The sequence below is a fragment of the Giraffa tippelskirchi genome, chromosome 14 (assembly GCF_054371585.1).
Source record: "Giraffa tippelskirchi isolate mGirTip1 chromosome 14, T2T-mGirTip1v1.2.pri, whole genome shotgun sequence".
In the NCBI taxonomy this organism is placed as follows: Eukaryota; Metazoa; Chordata; class Mammalia; order Artiodactyla; family Giraffidae; genus Giraffa; species Giraffa tippelskirchi.
The window spans coordinates 67,491,086-67,506,353 of NC_137288.1; the positions used below are offsets into that span (position 1 = coordinate 67,491,086).

The 15,268-nt window shown below is 42.9% G+C and overlaps 1 protein-coding gene across 20 annotated transcripts in view; it reads left to right on the forward strand.

Moving 5' to 3' along the window:
- Positions 1-15,268, forward strand: part of WDR7 (WD repeat domain 7) — a 373,254-nt gene that overhangs the window by 341,021 nt on the left and 16,965 nt on the right. The gene's annotated exons all lie outside the window — the stretch shown is intronic.

The following is a 15,268-nucleotide window of genomic DNA, read 5'->3' on the forward strand; positions in this document are numbered from 1 at the left end:
GCAATGGCACCCCACTCCAGTACTCTTGCCTGGAAAATCCCATGGACGGAGGAGCCTGGTAGGCTGCAGTCCATGGGGTCGCTAAGAGTCGGGCACGACTGAGCGACTTCACTTTCACTTTTCTCTTTCATGCATTGGAGAAGGAAATGGCAACCCACTCCAGTGTTCTTGCCTGGAGAATCCCAGGGATGGCAGAGCCTGGTGGGCTGCCGTCTATGGGGTCGCACAGAGTCGGACACGACTAAAGCAACTTAGCAGCAGCAACCATAGTATTGTCTTTTGAAAGAAGCTTCCCCTTTAAAAGAGCACACCTGCCTGTTATTTATTTTATTGTTTTACAAAAATGATTGGTGAGTCTCTGTCTTTTCCAAGCTATAGAAGGAACTAAATGTGTTAAATAGTGTTTCTTTGTTAAATAGTGTTTCTCTCTTTTTTTAAAAAAAACAGAAGTAAATTGGGGGGGTGGGCATACACTTATCACGTGGTGCACTATTTTAACATTTAAAATGATCCAACAAGTCTTATTTCTGAACAGATATCTTTATAAAAAAAAAAGGAGAGGGATAGTAAATGTTTTATTCTAAGAAAAAAGAAAAGCTGATAAACTTTATGATTTCAAAGACAAGCTAATAGAAAGTCTGGAAGGATGTATCCCAGAGGGCTCATGGTTGTTCTTCTGAGGCATGGGACCTGATTGGTACAAAATAGTTGGGTAGGGTTTCAGTTTTATAACAGGTGCTTCAAAAAGAGTGGTGAGGTTATAGGTGATTCTTCATGTCCTTTTTTTGTGTGTTACTCTTTAAAAAAAAGAAAGAAAGAAACCGTCCAAAATAAAAATCATATACCTGTTAAAAACCATTTTTGCAGAGTTCATATATATAATCTATTAAGCCTTCAGACATGTGTCCAAACTGCCTTCTTTATATACTTACTCCTAAAAAGAAAGTATTGTATTAAATGGAAGGCTTTTGCTTGAGGTTTATATGCTCTTGTTCAGTTTTGCTCAAAAGTGGATAAAATTAGTGTGTATACTATTAAGCATGCTTTTAATAGTATCTGTTATAAGGCATGGAATGTTATTTTAAGGCACTCATCTGTGCATTACATACATAATAGCAGTTATAAGCAGATTAGTAACAAAGTGCATTCTGAGTTAGAGACAGAAAGCTTCAAAGGACTCATGTTTGCTTGTGAAGAACATAAATTAAACCATCAAACAGATGATTCCCTTAAGGACTGGAGTGATTTGGGTAGCTCGTCAGTGCTGGAGAGGGCAACAAGTGGGCCAGTGGTATTGATTTTCACCTTGTGTTACCAAAACATTTTTTCATTGACAAATATTAATTGCTTATTAAGTGCTAAAGAGTTTGATGGTCCAAATATTGGATTTTATAATGAACTGGCCTTTTAGTTTGCCTTATCATTAGGCAGTGTTATTACATTAAAGATACAAAAGGTTTCAAGCAGCATATCTCCCACTCTAGGGGTATCAAATGAATATTCCTGTAGAGCTTATTCTCAGCAAGACGATATTTAATTCATTTTCCTTTTCATGTAAGTGAATTCTCTTTGACCAAACTATAGGGAATGCTTGCCTAAATATGCATTGTATGACTCTGTGTGCTCAGTAGCATCCAACTCTCTGTGACTCCACAGATCTTTGCAACCCCGTGGACTGTAGCCCACCAGGCTCCTCTTGTCCGTGGAATTTTTAAGGCAAGAATACTGAACTGGGTTGCCATTTTCTTCCTCCAGGAGATCTTCCCAACCGAGGGATCAAACCCGTGACTCTTGCATTGGCAGGCAGACTCTTTACCACTAACACCACCTGGGAAGCCCTATAATCAGTGGTAAATTATCTGATATATCTTGCATTGATTCTAGTTTATGAATCTAGTAAATCAGTGAAAGTTCTATCAGAACAAAATTGGTGACTATGATCATTAATATGAGTCTTGATAAATCATTAGCTTGATTAAAATATTTCTCCTTTCATTTCTGAAAAGGATCTGTATATCAAAGTGAGTAGCCAAATACATATGTGTGTATATTTGCATACACTCACATATGCAAAATCATAACAAGTTCCATTTTAAAATCCCTTTTGTCTTTCCCTTTAATAGTATATCTTTTTTTATATAGTTATATTCAAAGAAGTCAGCCCTATTATACAATGACCTTTATAAAATATCAATATTTGTGGATAACTGATGAAATTGAAGCAAAGTTAAAATTGCAGAAATGGGACTGTCAGTGTTCTCAGTTAATTAGTATTGGTCATTTGGAATTATAAGTTCAATTCTAATTCAAATATATGCTTTTGATCCTAGCAACTTACCTTTTTAATAAATTATTTCCTGATCTGAGTTAAATAATTACTACTTGATAAAGGGTGATTATTTAAAAGATAAAATATTATCAAACTTCAAAGCAATTTTGTTAAGTATTAACTGCAATGACTCATCACAAAATTGTCTACCTAAAAAGTGACTTGTCCTCTGGGGACAATTTTGAAGGCTCTCATTTTAAAATATTAGCTAAAAACTTTGAGATTTCAAGTCTACAAATTGTAAAATAAGCCAGCCCTTTCTTTTCCTCCTACCCCATAAGTGGTAGTGTCCTCTGTCATTTCAACCACATCATTTGGTCTTTTCACTCTGTCTGCTCTTCATGGGTTATCTCAGCCCCTTACACTCAAGCATTTAACAGATATTCATGGAGAGACTAGCCTGTGCCAGGAACAGTGCCAAGTGTAGGATCTGTGCCTTCAACATGTGTCTGTGTGCTAACAACTCCCACATCTGTCTCTCCTTTCCACAGATCTTGTCCTGAATTCCACATTTTTCTTTCTAATTTTCTGACATATTTCTGACTACTTACTCAAGTCCTTTACATTAATACCTACATGTCCCAAACTCAGCTCATCGTTTCCCCCAGATGACATCCCACGGACTCCTTCCCTCCCCACTAAGTGCTTTTAGAGCACTTTCTTTCTCTTATGCTTCTCTGTCCAGGAAACAGCATCATCATCTGTCCAGTTGGACCTCTCATCCTGCCTGCATCCCGGTCTTCATTCAACTCCTAACTTACCTACTGTATTTGCCTCCCAACCATTCCTTTTTTCCTAATTTCTCTCCTCTCTCTCTGCCAGAGTTTTCCTAAAACTGGTCTGATCTGACTATTCCCTTATTTAAAAACTTCGGGAAACTCCCTGTGGAATTTGGAACTATAAACTAAGTCTAAGTTCTTAGCACAACCAACAGGTGGTTTATCACCTGGCCACAGCTAGCTTCTTCCCTCATCTCCAAAGCCCTCTCCCTGTCTCCCTCCAGCCTCTCACAGTTCCACTAGCAGAGGGACACAAGGGTGCCCAGCGTTTCCTAGACCTCACCCACATCTCCACTCTCCCAGGTCTGTCCACAATCACCTACCTGCTGGCATCGAGTCTTGTCCTGCAGGGCGGCTTCTCCTTTAAAAACCAACTCCACCACCACCTTCTCGCCGTACCTTGTTCTGACATCTCCTACCCCTGAACGGAAATTGCTGCTTATTCGTCTGTGTTTCCATGCCCCCATACACACATTCTTGCATGCCAGTTCTTATATTACATACTGGTTGCTTACTGTCAACCTATGCTTCTCTCCTCCTCAATTCATGGACAGGGGTCAATGTCTCATCTTTCTACTGCTATCTAACACAGGTCCTAGAATATAATCAGCTCTTGATAAACATTTTAACCTTGTTGTACATTTCTCCTAAGAATATTAAATCCCATCAGTTAGGAAAAAGAGATATCATCCTAATTTTTACAAATAAGCAAATTGTGTCTCAGAAGATTTTGCCCACTTCTAAAACCAACAAGGATCAACTTTAATGCATTAGGTAAACATAGGGTAGTCTCAGAATAAGTCAGGACTAACAAGTAGTATTAGTGTTATTTGATAAGTTAGTAACTTTGGGGAATATTTTCAAATGCAATTGCTCTGTGAAAAAAACCTACATATATTATTGTATTATTTTATTACTGTTTTAATATTACAAATATGGAATGATACATCAAAGATAGGAAGATGATTTTATAGTGTTCTAATTTTGTGTCTCTTTACTTAACAAAAGAAATAGACCTTGTAATTAATTAATAACCTAATTAACTAGGTTATGTTCCAGACTAATCTGATTTTCTGTTTTAATAAGTTAAAGAAGCACAAAAACCACCCATAAAAGTATAAAATTCCTGAATCTTTATTGTCTATTAGTGTATATACTCTCATTCTCCAAAGTAAGTATGAGCCAAAAGATACAGTAACATATTGGTTGATACATGTATGAATTTTTGAAATGTATGTACTGCTTTAGGTTTCTTTAACATTTTGAAGTCATTTCTCTTTTTAGAATGATGAAAATATTAGGTCCTTTTGAAATGTGATTTTGAAAAACTTAAATTCCATATTAGTGCATTCTGCGTAAGACAGTTTTGTATCAGCATGCCCTGTACCAGGCCAGAGAGAGCCAAGAGGGCAGGTGTGTGAAGGCCTTGTCCTAAAGCTCTAGCCAAAACCATCTGTGTTCATCTTGACCCAAATCAGAACCCACGGAAATACTGAGGTCCATCTGGATGGACGTTTCCTCAGTGATGCGATTGCTGTCCCCATTGGCTCCTTTGGACATGTGTCTCCTGAAGGCTGCTGTGGGAGGGCCTGCAGTCTTGCAAGGAACTCTTAAGTGGAAGCAATTGGAATTTAGTTTTCTGGCATAGTATTACCTTTAACAATATACTCTCCCCTGTCTTTGAAAATTTATATAGCTGTTTTCAGTTCAGTTCAGTCTCTCAGTCGTGTCCGACTCTTTGCGACCCCATGAATTGCAGCACGCCAGGCCTCCCTGTCCATCACCAACTCCCGGTGTCTAAAACCCATGTCCATCGAGTCAGTAATGCCATCCAACCATCTCATCCTCTGTCGTCCCCTTCTCCTCCTGCCCCTAATCCTACCCAGCATTAGGGTCTTTTCCAATGAGTCAACTCTTTGCATGAGGTGGCCAAAGTATTGGAGTTTTAGCTTCAACATCAGTCCTTCCAATGAACACCCAGGATTGATCTCCTTTAGGATGGATTGATTGGATCTCCTTGCAGTCCAAGGGACTCTCAAGAGTCTTCTCCAACACCACAGTTCAAAAGCATCAATTCTGCGGCGCTCAGCTTTCTTTACCGTCCAACTCTGACATCCATACATGACCACTGGAAAAACCATAGCCTTGACTAGAGGGACTTTTGTTGGCAAAGTAATGTCTCTGCTTTTAAATATGCTATCTAGGTTGGCCATAACCTTCCTTCCAAGGAGTAAGCGTCTTTTAATTTCATGGCTGCAATCATCATCTGCAGTGATTTTGGATCCAAAAAAATTAAAGTCTGACACTGTTTCCACTATTTCCTCATCTATTTCCCATGAAGTGATGGGACCAGATGCCATGATCTTAGTTTTCTGAACTTTGAGCTTTAAGCCAACTTTTTCACTCTCCTCTTTCACTTTCATCAAGAGGCTCTTTAGTTCTTCTTCCCTTTCTGCCATAAGGGTGGTGTCATCCACATATCTGAGGTTATTGATATTTCTCCCGGCATTCTTGATTCCAGCTTGTGTTTCTTCCAGCCCAGTGTTTCTCATGATGTACTCTGCATATAAGTTAAATAAGCAGTGTGACAATATACAGCCTTGACGTACTCCTTTTCCTATTTGGAACCAGCCTGTTGTTCCATGTCCAGTTCTAACTGTTGCTTCCTGACCTGCATACAGGTTTCTCAAGAGACAGGTCAGATGGTCTGGTATTCCCATCTCTTGAAGAATATTCCACAGTTTATTGTGATCCACACAGTCAAAGGCTTTGGCATAGTCAATAAAGCAGAAATAGATGTTTTTCTGGAACTCTCTTGCTTTTTTGATGATCCAGCAGATATTGGCAATTTGATCTCTGGTTCCTCTGCCTTTTCTAAAACCAGCTTGAACATCGGGAAGTTCATGGTTCATGTATTGCTGAAGCCTGGCTTGGAGAATTTTGAGCATTACTTTACCAGCGTGTGAGATGAGTGCAATTGTGCGGTAGTTTGAGCATTCTTTGGCATTGCCTTTCTTTGAGATTGGAATGAAAACTGACCTTTTCCAGTCCTGTGGCCACTGCTGAGTTTTCCAAATTTGCTGGCATATCGAGGGCAGCACTTTCACAGCATCATCTTTTAGGATTTGAAATAGCTCAACTGGAATTCCATCACCTCCACTAGCTTTGTTCATAGTGATGCTTTCTAAGGCCCACTTGACTTCACGTTCCAGGATGTCTGGCTCTAGGTGAGTGATGACACCATCGTGATTCTCTGGGTCGTGAAGATCTTTTTTGTACAGTTCTTCTGTATATTATTGCCACCTCTTCTTAATATCTTCTGCTTCTGTTAGGTCCATACCATTTCTGTCCTTTATAGCTGTTTTATGTTGGCCTAATTTCTCAGGAATCCTTTTAATATTTAACAACAGATTTTTTTTAAGAGAATTTTCTTAGTCTGAGAATAAAAAAAGTGAAACTTTGTTCATTTTAAGACTTCTAGTGTATATTTGAATAGAATTATATTAAAAATATGGTCAAAAATATTTAGCTTTGGGTCTGAGATCTATAGAAAGTATTTGTGTATTTTAAAAGCTACAGAAAGTTTTACTTTAATAAATGTCTTAAAATTACTTCATACCAGTGATGTGAATAGTTGATAAAATTAATTTATCCACTCTCCCTTTTATTTGAACCTGAAGCACATTCATCTAAATCATATAGGCACTCAGTGTTTGAGTATCCATAAATAATCTTTAAATATGACTATTTAAAATGTTAAAGTATAAGAAAAAATGTTATGGTTGAAATTATGTCTTTACTTACCTTTTCTTTCTTTGGTTGTTGTTATTGAGCTTAAGAGTCTCACACACAGTCCAAACATACTATAATCATTTTATTAGCCAAGAATTGGTGGTGATCATGTTACAAAATAATTGCAAGTTTGTGATGTTTGGGATTTTTGGCAAACATAATTTTCAAAGGATATTTCTATAAAATTGATCATTTCAGCACACAAAGAAAGGACATATCAGTTATTACAATTTAAGTGGGTGTTTTTTGGTTACTTTATCCTGAGAATATTTGCTCTATTAAACCAGAAGAGGGATGCGTGTGTGTGTGTGTGTGTGTGTGTGTGTGTGCAGGTGCACGTGTGGTCAACTTCTAATTATCTGTAGCAAAAAAAGAGGAAGAAAGACTTAGGCATAAATGATGAGGCTTGTGGAAAATTTATTTGAATAGAAGGGAATAACCCCCTAAAACCAGCACATATTTTTTTCATAGAGATTGCTGTTATGATGGCTACAATATTTTAAGATTGGAAAACAACTATTGACTTTAATGGTCACTTTCTATGTGTTCATTTGTAGATCTGCCTTTTTTAATTTAATTTTGATAGTGTCTAGTTGATATTAGTGAAAATATCAGCCTCAATATCCTAAAATTCTGAAATTCTTACTAATACCTAAATTACAATAGTGAAGCAATCTTGAGCGTCTTTTGAGTCTCACTATTCCTGGATAAGTGTGTTATGCACATACATGTTGGTTATAATCATACACAAAGAAATTTCAAAACCTACTGCCGGTATCTTAAGGATTCCCAATATGTAGATATCAGAAACTCCTTTAATTTGTCAGTGTGCGTCAGCTTATCCCCAAGTGACATTTAAGTAGCTTTCAGTAACTGAAAATGTCCAGTAAATGCTGCAGCTACTTTTAGGGAACAAAGTCTGTTTACTTGAGGCATCTCATAAGAAAACTTAAGATAGCAGACTTTTACTGTATTTCTCCTTAGATCTATTTTCCATTAAGATGTTAAAATGATACCAAATCTGCTTGTCTTTTGCCCTGAATGTATATTGTTTTCAATTAGATAGTGACAGAAAATAATTCATTGAATCATTCCGGTACCCATTGGATTGAAAAATGCCACAGTGGCTTGACTCTCTTAATATAGAGTTGGCGTAACGTGAAAAAAAAAAGCATCGACTCGGCCCTCCATCAAGAAAAGAAATTATAGAGATAAACAACCCATTTTCAACCCTCAAATCTCTGTCCAAAATCACTGTAGAACCGCCAAAGGGCAACATCTAGGTGAATATGCTTACACCGCAGCAGAGAGGACAGCCGACGAGAGACGCTGGGCTGTCTTCAGTGCGAGCACGCGTTTGGGGTGCATTTCCCCTCCGCTTTCATTCTGATCAGTTCTTCTGGTTTCTGTGTTTTGTGTCCCCAGTGAGAGCAAGCCGGGCCCCTCATTTTCCTTCCTCTACCACGGTTGCCGCGGGCTCGGGAATGCTGCCTCTCCCCACACATGTGAGGGCGGGGGTCATCAGGCATCTGCTTGCCAACAACCTTACCAGCTTTTGCAGCCAGTTGCAATTTTGTGATAAAATGAAGCATGGTCCTAGCCTCCCAGGTGGTGTGATGAGCAACTCTGATGACAGCCAGTTGCCCGGTCCCAGCACTCAGTCCGGTTTTGTAGTCCCACATTTTGAGGACGTGGTTGACCTTTACAATACCATCTGACTTGACGAGATCACGATTTGAAAGCTTGGAGAAAGTTTAAGGAAAATCTACAGAAATTATTTTAAGATTTGGAAGATGAGCTCTGAAAGGAAAGGTTATGTTATTGTCACTAAATTTTTTTTTTTAATCCTAAAAATTAAAAATAAATAAGGAAAAAAGGAGCAAGTTGCAGTAACAGCATTCGAGTTTGTGAAAATTTGCCATGCTAAGACTGGTGATCAGGGACTTCCCTGGTGGTCCAGTGGTTAAGACTCCGAGCTTCCATTGCAGCAGGTGTGGGTTTGATCCCTGGTCGGGGAGCTAATATCTCGCATGCCTTGCTACCAGGAAAAAAAACAAAAACAAAAACCCAACGTAAGCTTGGTGACCAGCTGTTCTCCACCTCTTCTGAGGCTGGAACCGCGGAGTCAGGCTCACACTGCAGCATTCTGGACTTAGATTTGCAAAAGGAAAACTTTGCTGACAGCACACACCATTAAACACAGGAAAGGGCCCTCAGGGGAGGGTTTGGAATGTTCTGGAGAGGGAGATTTGAAAACAAAATGGATTTTCATCGGACCTGGTCTAAGGCAGCCCTGTCCACGTACAGAAAAGAATGGGTGGCCTTTCAGTGTCATTGGCCACGTCTTTCGGCCGTAAGATCCCACCCACAAAAAGGCGGCAGAAGGCTCAGTTCACAGTGGAGATTAAACTTTACTCCAACCTTCTAATTGGCTGTAGATGAGACTTTCTAAAAATATATTCTCGTCTGCCTAAATCATTTGTTTCCTTGAGCAGGTGAACGTTAAGTACGTAACACAGTTTTCACAAATCGGTTGAAGTCAGCAGCCCGTGCTGGGGTGTCAGAAAGGCATGCAGAGCAACCCCGGCTCCAGCTTCCTCACCCACCCTTTCCTGACGGTGCCTGCGGCCGGGAAGAGATGCCGAGTGTTTGGTTAGGGCGTCAGGTACGAGCGCGCCCTGAACCTCACTTAGCATCGTTTGGTTTTTGGTGGTTGTATATGTGTTTGTTTTTATATTTTGGCCAAGCCGTGCAGCAGGCGGGGTCTTAGCTCCCTGACTGGGGATGGAACCCGTGCCTACTCTGGTGGGAGTGTGGCGTCTTCACTGCTGGGACCCCCAGGGAAGTGCCCATTGTTTGTTATCACTAAGGGACCAGCAGGGCTTCCCATCCGCCTGCAGTGCAGCAGACCTGGGTTCCATCCCTGGGTTGGGAGGATCCGCTGGAGGAGGGATGGCAACCCACTCCAGTCTTCTTGCCTGGAGAATCCCACGGACAGAGGAGCCTGGCGGGCTGCAGTCCATGGGGTCCCAAAGAGCTGGACACGACCCAGCGACTAAGCACACACACTGGGAAAATGTGTGCGTTCGTAGGTCTTTGCTGTTACCTCTCCTTTTCGGAGCTTATCCTCCCTTCCTAAGCGCTCACTTCCCTGTACATCTGGCCTGTCTCCATCTGTTTCCTGCCTCTGTACACAGATGGACACGTCATCCATTCTCATCCTGAGCTCAAGGCCTCTGCCACGCTTGTACCGATACTTCATGAAAGCAAGTTGGTCCTGTTTGCCAGGGAAAATGCCTCAACCAAAGGCACAATTGTATTCGTAGGAATTTCAGAGACCGCGTGCAGCCACCTGGGGACACATGGCTCAGCAGGCCTTGCAGTCAGCCCTCAAATGCCAGCTGCCTCGGTTCCTCCAGAGCCCTGTGCTTCCTGAGAAGGCTGGTGAGCAGGATGGCCACCTTCCCTCTCGGGCCTTGCAGACCCTGGGGCTGCGAAGGTTCAAAGTCCTTTCTTTCTTTCTGTTTTTTTTTTAGTTTAATAAATGTTATATAAAATACACGGGTCAGTCAACATCTTTCCCTTGTGATGGCATTTATGGTAGCAAAATGGTACCTACTCTTGGACATCTGTTCTTTAGAATTTATGCTAAAAGTAGGAAATTTTGTTTGCCTGGGCTTTTTCCTTCCCCTTGAAAAAAGTGATGAGACCTGGAAATTAATGCAAGATGTTCTCTTTGATCTTGTTCAGTCTGTGAAGTGGGTGCATTCGAGTCCTACGTTTTGGTTTCGGTTCTCCGATTTGTCATTTGGAAGCTGAATAGCAACAAGTCCAGGAAGAGACAGCAGTTTTCAAGAGAATATTCTAGACCGTACTAGCTTGTATCGATGCTGACCAAATCGTTTTGGAAATCCGTGTCTCTCCCGCCCTGTATGACAAGGGTAATTAATTACACCCCTTTGCGGAGCACACTGGACGTGCCTGTTAAAAACCGCTGGGCACATGCAAGCATTGTCCTTATTAATCATGCTTCCCAGTTCCTTCTCTTTACAAGCAAAAGCGGGGGAGAGTGTTTAACAATTCAACATTCTTGTCTCCTGCTAGGGATAATTGCTTGATTTCTTTTAATGTTCATAGCACTTCTTGAATTAGATTAATTTCTTTATATTCCATTTCTGTCTTTTTAAGACAGCAATTTCTCTGACAAAACCTATCACAAGGGCTATAACACTCACCCACACCTAAAAAGCAGACCCAACCTCCTTTTGTTTGGGAACCTGTTGTTTGGGGGAAAGGTTCTTTCTAGTCGAACATTTATGATCTCAAAGCCTTGAGTGTGGGGAATCACAAAGCGCTTTCACGTTCACTGCCATCTGCACACAGCTGCATCGCGCCAGAGTGGAGGGTCAAGTCAGCTCAGGGGGTGCCCGCACCGGTCCGGGAGAAGTTCAGAGACCCCGGACAAAAGACAGTGGCAGCATTTCCGTTGCACTGGAGGCTGGAGACCTCTCAGGTGCAGATTGTAGTGAACTCGCCAGATGTACCAGACCATTTAAAAACAGTGAGCTTCCCTGAGCTACCATGAGTGGTACTTGCTTTCTTATACGACTACAGGTCTGTCCATCAGCTGATGCTGCCATCAGTACCCAGTGGTTTTTCTCTATGTTGCTTTGAAAGACTGCCTGTGGGGCACCTAGCAGGATCAGGGTGTGTGTGTGTGTGTGTGTGCACGCGTGGCTGTGGAGCACCTAGCAGGAATGGTGTGTGTGTGTGTGTGTGTGCACGCGCGTGTGCCTGTGGAGCACCTGGCAGGATCGGGATGTGTGTGTGTGTGTGTGTGTGCGTGCGCGCATGTGCGCCTGTGGGGCACCTAGCAGGATCGGGGTGTGTGTGTGTGTGTGTGCACGCGTGCGTGGCTGTGGAGCACCTAGCAGGATCGGGGTATGTGTGTCTCTGTGTGTGCGCGCGTGGGTGTGGGGCACCTAGCAGGATCGAGGTGTGTGTGTGTGCGTGTGCGTGCCTGTGGGGCACCTAGCAGGATCGGGGTGTGTGTGTGTGTGTGTGTGCGCGTCTGTGGGGCACCTAGGAGGATCGGGGTGTGTGTGTGTGTGTGTGTGTGTGTGTGTGTGCACGCACGTGCGCCTGTGGGGCACCTAGCAGGATCAGGCTGTGTGTGTGTGTGTGTGTGTGTGTGTGTGCGCACGCGTGGCTGTGGAGCACCTAGCAGGAACGGGGTGTGTGTGTGTGTGTGTGCACGCGCGTGTGCCTGTGGAGCACCTGGCAGGATCGGGATGTGTGTGTGTGTGTGTGTGTGCGTGCGCGCACGTGCACCTGTGGGGCACCTAGCAGGATCGGGGTGTGTGTGTGTGTGTGTGTGTGCACGCGTGCGTGGCTGTGGAGCACCTAGCAGGATCGGGGTATGTGTGTCTCTGTGTGTGCACGTGTGGGTGTGGGGCACCTAGCAGGATCGGGGTGTGTGTGTGTGTGTGTGTGTGTACGCGCGCGTGCCTGTGGGGCACCTAGCAGGATCAGGGTGGGTGTGGGTGTGGGTGTGTGTATGCTGATGTGATTTCCCTAGCAGACAATTCCAAGATGAACTTAATCCATAGGATCTTCTTTTAGAGACACTAGATAACATAACAAAGGGTATTTTCAACTGACATAGAAGTATTCAAGCGGATATTTTCAGTACTATAAAGGATGAAGATATAATGGGCTTCCCCAGAGGGCTCAGTGGTAAAGAATCTGCCTGTAGTACAGGAGACATAGGAGACACGGGTTCGATCCCTGGGTCGGGAAGATCCCCTGGAGGAAGAAATGGCAACCCACTCCAGTCTTCTTGCCTGGGAAATCCCATGGACAGGGGAGCCTGGCGGCCTACAGTCCAAAGCATCACAGAGTCGGACACGACTGAGCGACTCAACACACACATGAAGATATGATATGAAATGTGAGGAGCCTGTGTGTCTGGCTTTCTGCAGAGCCGTCTTAGCCAGCCTCACAGAGAGGTACATGAAGGAAGCCGTTGGGCTGGTACACCCTTTGGGAACTGCTGGTTTACACCCCGCACACTGTTGCAACCTGCTACTGTCTGAAGCACATTCTGGTTGCTGGGTAAGGAAGGATGCTCATCGGAACGAGGCAGACTTAACATTCTGTGTTGAGATTTAGGGGCCCAGGCTCCAGGAGGAGGGGTGAGTCCACCTCTACACAGAGCTGGGCTTTTGGGGAGGGGGGGTTGCAAGCAGGGCAAGCTCTTATCTGAGCTTCCAGTGTGCTCACACTTTAGACGCATACCAGGACCCAGAGCACCGAAGAAGCTATATGTTAAATCAAGTATTTTTAATAGGAAGGTGGCATTACATGTCATGAGGGACCAGACAGGAAATAAGGGGGCTGGGCAGTGGGTGTTGTGTACACAGACCCGCTTGAGTCAGGGCTTGGACTGGTGACATCAGAGCGAATGCCAACAAGGCCACAGGGCCGCTCGGCTCAGCCTGGCCCGTGGTGTCCGGGGCAAACACGGGCCCAGGGTGGCTGGGGTGGAGGCAACCCGGGTTTTCTCAGGAGAGGCTGGAAGTCTTGATTTTAAACAGGGTTTGATGAATTAGACTATAGGCTCAGAAAATACATTTTACAATCATTTTGCAGGCCAAACCCAATATATCTGTAATCTGGTTTCATATATGAATAGGGCTTTATTTATTTTATTTATTTATTTTTTCATTAAGTGGAGTACTCGAGTGATTGATTCATGGGATTGCTTACATTTGTCTAGTCTCTTTTTTGGCATTATTGAGATGTAACTGACATGTAACATGTAAGGTTAAGGTGTACAACATGATGATTTGATACACTTATATATTGCAATATGGTTACCCCCCTGGTGTTATCTAATACCTCCCTCCCATCACATAAACACCATTTCTTTTTTTGTGGTGGGGACATTTAAGATCTACTCTCTTAGCAACTTTCAAGTCTATACATCTGGTCATCTTCAAAAGAGGAGCAGCACAAATATTGAGAGGATTCACTGGATTACTACGTGCCGTACATCGTGCTGAGGGCTGTGCACATGCGAACTCATTTAATCTTCACAAAGCTCTTCGAGGCAGGAATCATCAATACCGTTATCACCACCACCATCATCATCGTGGTTGGCATGGGTACGCTCAAGGTTAAGGAACATAAATAACTTGCCCCAGGGCCCACAGTGAGCAGTGGAGCCCAAATGCAGGGCAGGCAGTCTGACTCAGCGTCCTCTGCCAGCCCAAAGCCCAGTGCTACCAGTGTAACATTTTTTTCCTCTGAGTGCGGAAAACAGGCATTATTTTGGATCCCCACAGCACCTTGTCTAACGACAGGAAAGAGCAAAAGCTGAAAAGCACAGAGGGACACGCTTGTCCCCCCATCCCCGTTCCATTTCTCCCTTCCTCATTGTAATCACTCAGATGTGAACTGTGAGGAGAGTCCTACTGAAATTTACAATCTGGGTGTGGAAGGCAGGGTGGGAGGGGGGCGCTGAATCACCCAGTGAACTTGTGCCCACTGAGACTCAAGATGCAGGTGGAAACAAACCTTCCTGGTTTGCCTTAGTGTAAGGGAACATATTTCCCCATCCTTTCTAGACCAAGAGAGGCGATCAACCTCCAGTTGTAACTGGACTAAAGATTGGTTCATGTAGTGGAGATACGACTTTTAATAGTTTGTGCAGATACATTCGGAGAAGGCAATGGCACCCCACTCCAGTACTCTTGCCTGGAAAATCCCATGGATGGAGGAGCCTGGTAGGCTGCAGTCCATGGGGTCACTCAGAGTCGGACACAACTGAGCGACTTCACTTTCACTTTTTACTTTCATACATTGGAGAAGGAAATGGCAACCACTCCAGTGTTCTTGCCTGGAGAATCCCAGGGACGGGGGAGCTTAGTGGGCTGCTGTCTATAGGGTCGCACAGAGTTGGACACGACTGAAGCGACTTAGCAGCAGCAGCAGCACCAAATACATTAATACAATATTATGCTAATTTGTTTAGTATCCCAGTATTTTCGATAACTATTAATATCACTAGACATGAGTGTAATTTTTTATTAGTAAAGACCTTTACTCAGAGACGGAGTCTAAAATGCCACATCCTTTTTTTTTTTTTTAATTTGTGATTAAATCAATGATAGCTATTTGGCAGAGGCTCAAAATGATCCCTGTTAACTTGTTTTTAATGGCATTTGATTTATATATGTGTTCAAACCTCCAACACATGCATGCATGCATGTACGTGTACTGATTGCAGCCATATGCATTTAAACATAGTGTTATTGGTGGGAATGAAGCATAAAACATGAAAAATGTATAATTATTAAAGGGTTGA